The sequence below is a fragment of the Acinonyx jubatus genome, chromosome E1, assembly GCF_027475565.1.
Source record: "Acinonyx jubatus isolate Ajub_Pintada_27869175 chromosome E1, VMU_Ajub_asm_v1.0, whole genome shotgun sequence".
NCBI lineage: Eukaryota > Metazoa > Chordata > Mammalia > Carnivora > Felidae > Acinonyx > Acinonyx jubatus.
Genome location: NC_069397.1, coordinates 22317993 through 22324823, shown reverse-complemented (window position 1 = coordinate 22324823; position 6831 = coordinate 22317993).

Genomic DNA, 6831 nt, shown 5'->3' with positions numbered 1-6831 from the left:
TAATTTGTAAAGGGGTGATGACCGGGCCCCGAGACTGGCCGCGGGTGTCGCCGTTTGGGGGGGACCCCGGAGGGCTCCGGCGATGGCATTTTGGTGAAAGAAAACAGAAATTGTCCTTTGGATTCGTCTGCTCCTGCAGACTTCACACCCAGGTCTTACGCGACACCGTCAGTTTTCAGGGCGTTCATCCTAATTTTATTACGAACGTGTTCTGGGCGCTCTCACGAAGGGTCTGGCTCCGTGCCGCGCTCCCGGGGGGAACGGGACCCGGCCGCGCGCACCGCCCTTCGGGGCATCCAAGGAACGGCGCAGCCGGGGGAAGGGGACGAGGAGTCAGCTGCCTGGGAACTGATCCGAGCCCGCGCCCCCAGGGGCGTAAGTAGCATTTGGGGGCCCCTGGAGCATTCAGTTCCGTCTTGACTCCCAACTACCCCTCTCCTGAGTGACCTCCTTCTGTCTTCCTCGGGCCTCTTAAATTTCTGGTAAACAGATGTTTGTTTCCCCATCTCCTCACTTCCAACTCCCGAGTCCAGCCCAAAGGACCGCTGGAGTCCTTCCAGCAAACACTCTCCTACCTTCTCCCCGGGAGCTCCAGGTCTCAGTGGATGTGGGGCTAAGGAAACTGAGGCCAACTATGGTGCCTGGGGCAGGCAGGGTCTGGGCTGTGGCAGTCTGGCCCCTTGGGCGCTCGCTGTCGCGCTCACTTCTCAAGACCGGTGCAGGGATGAGCTCCAACCAGACCCTTGGGCACGGGGAGAGTCCGCAGCTTTGAGCTAATGGGCTGGAAAAATGTCAATGTAGGACTACAGGTTTCTGATGAGTCTGCCTCATTGCCCAAGCGCGTTCAAATCCGTGCAGCGGGGGCGCCTGGCTGGCTCAGTGGGAGGAGCGTGAGACTCTTGATCTTAGGGTCATGGGGTTGAGTCCCACATTGGGACTTTATAATTTATAATTGTACATTATTAAACTAAATAAATAAACCGAAAACAAACAAACAAATCCATGCTCAGAAAGGATATGGTCACTCCTGGCAGGAGACTCTGTAGAACCTGGGGCAGGCCAGGGAGACAAGGATGCTGACCAGTTACCAGAAAACCAAAGCAAAGAGAACAGTCTAGAGGACACCACCTGTAGTCATCTCTGGGGTTCTGCTTTTTGATTTTTAAACGTATTGTCAAATATCTAAGGTGTATGGAAAGTACGAAAATAATAATACATTGAACACTCATGTATTCACCACCCAGCTAAATGATAAAACATCAGCAATAATTTTGTGTACCTCTCGCTCATTCCCTCATCCCACCTGTCCCCTACTCACCTGATACCCAAGATGATTTTCTAGATTTGAAGTTACTACACTCATACAATTCTCTGTACTTTTATTACATGTGCATATGTCACTCATACGTGAAATTGTTTCACACAGCAAGCACGTGCAGATAGTAGCATATTGTATATATTCTGCAGAACTTGCTTCCAACTCCTTAACATTTCGTTTTAAAGATGTATCCACGTATCTAGATCATTCATTTCACTGCTGTATAACTGGATCCTTCCTTTCCACCTTTCCATCCATCCCCTTTGGTCTCCACATTATCCAGATCTCCTCAACTTTTCCTGCAAAAGACCTCAGCTTCCGCCCACTTTGGGGTCATAATTGCCACAGCACGGCATCTTCCTTTCTACTGCCCCCTCCCCGTCCTACACTCTGGAAGTTTCTGGAAGGTCTGGGAAAAGGGAGTTGTGCTTTGATGAAATGTTGCCCCTCTAGCAAGCTTGCATGTTTGCTTGTTTGTTTTGGGTAGGAGGTGGGCGAGGGCAGAATGTGATTTATTCTTAGTATTTACTGAAGATTAAAAGTAAAACTCGGGTTTGCTCGAGTAAGCAATGCCAAGAGCCACTATTGGTCACACACACACACACACACACACACACACACACACACACACTAGGTTAAGGCAAACTTTATATATATTTTTTTCCTTCAACGAGCTAAGCAGGGAGAAACCTAATGAGAAGGGACATAGCATCTTAGAAGGGATTGAAGAGACATATCACCTTAGAAGGTTCAGGCAGTCTCTCATGGAAAGAGAAATACTGCATTAAAGTCAGAGTATCACTGCCATGTGTTGGCGACGTCTGCCAGCACATGAGGTTGGTCCATATGAAACCCAATTCAGCATTCTCCATGAGAGACCCAGGGAGATTGGGTCCATGCTCAGTGACACTGTGGCTGGTCAGACTTTTACTAGGGGGACTGACAGTCATAGCAGCCATGAGTTATAGCACAGAGCCTCATCAGTGTTTCCACAGTCTTTCTTTCAAACCCAAGCAACTTGTTTATAATATTCACTCTTCGGGCAAAGATACATTGCCACCTTCTTCCTTTTTACTTTTTTGCAATAAACAACACATTTTTCAAGATACATTTTATATAAACATGCTTAAGACTTTTTAAGAATGGTGTTTGCCATTTGACAAAGTGGGGTGGAAACCTCACCGAAACAAGTGTACTTGGAGGAGAGATGAGGCATCCTTTACAAGTGTTTATACAAATCACACACAGCAGAGAAGACTGTGGGGGGGGGGATCTCAGTTCTGTGGGTTCTCAGCCCTGACCCTGAGTTCCAAGACCATCCTGATGTTCCTGTCCCAGTGGGTGATTATGCTTTCCCCAAAGGTGCCCAGTCGGTATGAGTCCAATGCTCCATTTGCTCTTGGAAGTGTAGGAAAGTGGCTCAGAATGTTCTCTCTGTCCCCTCCCTCAGGTCTTTAGCTCACTGAGAATGAGTATGGTGGGCAGGATAACAGCCTCCCAAAGATGTCCGCACCCTAATCCCCAGGACCTTAGAGATTATGCTACATGACAGGGGGAATGAAGATTGTAGAGACAATTAAGGTTGCTAACCAACTGACCTTAAAATAAAGAGAATCTCCTGGATTATCTGGGAGGGCTCACTGTAATCACAAGGGGCCTTACAGGTGGAAGGAGACAGAAGAATCCATGTCAGAGTGATGCAAGGTGACAAAGACTTGACCAGCCACTGCTGGTTTTGAAGATGGAAGGGGGTTGAGAGCCAGGGAACACTGGAGGCCTCTAGGAGCTGGCAAAGCCGGAAAATGGATTCTCCCCTAGACCTCCAGAGAGCACTGCCGTCCTCCTGACACCTTGATTTTGGCCCAGGGAGACCCAACCTGCTCACCAATCTGAATGTTATGATGAGACATTATGTACATTGGCAGATATGCAGCACCACTTATGAGGTATTCTAGCAATTCACCTCTTCCTCCCAGCACACACACATAACGGAGCCTAAATGGTCAATCTTCCGGGTCTGAGACAAAACATAGGCACGCAGGAAGAAATTCAATGGCACCACAAAGAGGCAATCACCTGAACTGTTAATGTGAGAAGTTCAATGGGAGAAGTGAACTGGATTTTTTTTTTTTAACAGATCACAGGGGAGGAAAGAGGGGGCTTAATGGTGTTGATTATGAGAGACTTAAGTCACCTGTCAACTAAACGCATCGTGTGGACCTTGTTTGGATCCTGACTTCAACAACAACAAAACGTAAAAAATCAACCAAACAAACAAAAACCTGTGACGATCAGGGAACTCTGACCGTGGCTGACTGGGTATTAGATTATAATAAGAAATTATTAGCAATTTTGTTAAATGTGATAATGGCATGGTGCTCATACCTTTTTAAAGGTCCTTATCTGATACAGATATATGCTGAAATGTTTATAAGTAAAATAATATGCTGTCTAGGATTTGCTTTAAGATCATCTAGAAAATGAAACTGAGTGGAAATAAGATGATTGGAAAAAAGGGTAATTGTTGAAGCCGAGTGATGGGTGCAAGGGTGTTCACTGTATTATTATCTCTACTTTTGTGTTCATCTGAATATTTCCACAATTCCTTCTACCTTCCACAAAACTACAAAAACACATTTTTAGAAGAGATAGTAATATGCCCCAGTTAATTTTGTGTTTTTTATATTTACTTTAATTAATTTTTTTGAGAGAAAGACGCACGTGTGTGAGCGGGGGAGGGGCAAAGTCAGACGGAGAAAGAGAGAACTACAGGCAGGTTCCATGCTCAGCGCAGAGCCTAACAGGGGGCTCAATCCCATGACCCCAGGATCACGACCCCACGGAAATCAAGAGTCGGATGCTTAACCGACTGAGCTACCCAGGCGCCCCTACCCCAGTTAATTTTGAAACACACACACACACACACACACACACACACACACACGCGCGCGCGCGCGCGTGCACGCGCACACACACACCATCCAGTTCTGAATAAAAACATTATTTTGTAGCCATATTCTGCAGAACTTGCTTCCAAGTTCTTGCTTGTATGTTTCCATGAAGGTGCAGAGATGCTTCACATCAGGACTATACCAATTTTATTACTTTTTTTACTGGGGAAAAAACATTGGTTACTATTGTCTCAGAGAGTTATGACCAGACTTCCAGGGGGCTTAGTATTAAAGTATAAACTTGATCACTTTTGGCATTGTATGAGCTCATCCTCATGTTAAAACTTTAAAAACAGTTGAGCTGGAATTAGATTCAGCTCCAATGAAAAGTTTGTAAATAAGTTTTTTTTATATTAAATATAATTTGTTGTCAAATTGTTTCCATACAACATCCAGTGCTCATCCCTGTAGGTAAGTTTTAATGGTCTGTTACAGTTGAGATTTTAGTAGAAAATTGGCTCAGAATGTCATTAATCAACATGAACCATGTATATTAGTTTCCTTTTTTAAAAAAATGTTTATTTATTTATTTTGAGAGAGAGTGAGCATGAACAGTGTAGGGGCAGAGGGAAGGCAGAGAGAGAATCCCAAACAGTACACGGGGCTTGATCTCGCAAACCATGAGATCATGGCCTAAGCTACAATCAAGAGTCAGAGGCTTCACAGACCGAGCCATCCAGGCGTCCCAATATATATTGGTTTCCTGTTTGAGGCCTTGAGTTATGTATTGTCTGTATTCTCTTAAATCTACTTTGTAACTAACCATCACAGTTGTTTTGCCCTAGAATGGCTAGGTAGCATCTGGGTCTGATCACTTGTCTTCCACACCACTCTCTCTGCAAGGGAAAGAAGGGCAATTAGTGAAGTGTCAATTAGTGTCTTCAGTCAATACATGATTTACAAGCCTACCTAGGGGCTCTTTCAAATGCAATCTGCAAGCACTTAACAGCTTGGTGCAGTGGAAAAACCATGGTCTGTGGACTCAGACTGTTTCTGACACCGAAGCCTTGGGGAAATTACCTGATTTCTCTGAGTTTCTCCCTCTTCAACTGTAAATAGTACAGACACGCCTCGCAGAGAATGTAATGAAAATTCATAGAAAATACTTTATCAGCTGATTCCACTTGCACCAGGTCAAGTGTGAAGAGATTCACTCAACAGTGAAGTATTCATTTTTAAACTGATTTTTAAAAAGCCAAAGCAAGTGAAATTGATTAGATCCAAGATTGGATTGGAGGTGACTGGGGCTTAAATTACCAACTGCTTCAGGGAGAAGAATATAATTCTAAGGCAGTATTGAGTTGGAAACACCAGTGGAAGGAAGTGGACGAGCAAAAAGGACCAAGCTTATAAGGAGACACAAGACACTGAGTCTGAAATGGGCTCTCCCTTCCCTGGCCCTCTCTCTGCCTCTGAGCTCACATACTTGCTTTTACTCTGAGGGTTTTTAAATGTGTGTGTGTGTGTGTGTGTGTGTGTATACACACATTTGGTGTTTGTTATTATTTTAAGTAGCTTTATGCCCAACATGGGGTTTGAGTCCTGACCCCAAGATCAAGAGCCATGCCTTCCACTAAGCCAGCCAGGTGCCCCTACTCTGATGTTTTGAAACAAAACAAAACAGGGTCAGGCTCTGCAACAGCTAGAGGAGCTTTCAGATTCTTTCTGAGATAGAAACTGACTTTACCTAAAGAATGACTTCCTGTGTGTGCTGTACCTGTTAGATCAAGAAATGACCTCAGACGATTCTTAGGTCCGTGAAACTGTGGTAGGGTCCCCTCCCCTAAGGAGAGAGGGAAAACAAAGGAGAGAAAACTTCAAGGTAACCTGGCTACGTGCCAGCATAACAACATTCCCTCATGACCTTGTAAACTGAGACTACTTAAACAGACTGCATGTTTGTGTGTGTTACCATATATGGGAGACAAAAAAAAAAAAAAAAAAGAAAATGTATAAAGACTATGCCACGCCCGGGCCTCAGTTCCCTTAGGAACCCAATGGAGCGGTGCCAGCACGAATAAAGTTGCTTCCTGGAAATTAAAAAGCCTTGGTGTCATGACTGTGTGAGAATCCTGCTACAAAACTACTCTGTACGATACTATAATGGTGGACGCAGGTCGTTATACATTTGTCCAGACCCATGAATTATACAACACCAAGAGGGCCCCCCCCTATAAACTGTGGACTTTGGGTAATCATGATGTGTACGTACATGTAGGTTCATTGGGTGTAACAAGTGTGCACTGTGGTGCGGGATACCCACAGCGGGAGAGGTTGTGTGTGTGTGTGTGTGTGTGTAGTGATAGGAGGTATACGGGAACTCTGTATTTTCTGATCAATTCTGCCATGAACTTAAAACCATGCCAAAAATAAGGTATACTCATTTTAAGGTAAATCAAAAAGATTTTTAATGTTTATTGATTTTTGAGAGGAGAGAGAGAGAGAGAGAGAGTGTGTGGGGGGGAGGGGCAGAGAGAGAGAGAGACAGACAGACAGACAGAATCTGAAGTAGGCTCCAGGCTTTGCGCTGTCAGCGCAAAGCCTGGCACGGGGCTCGAACTC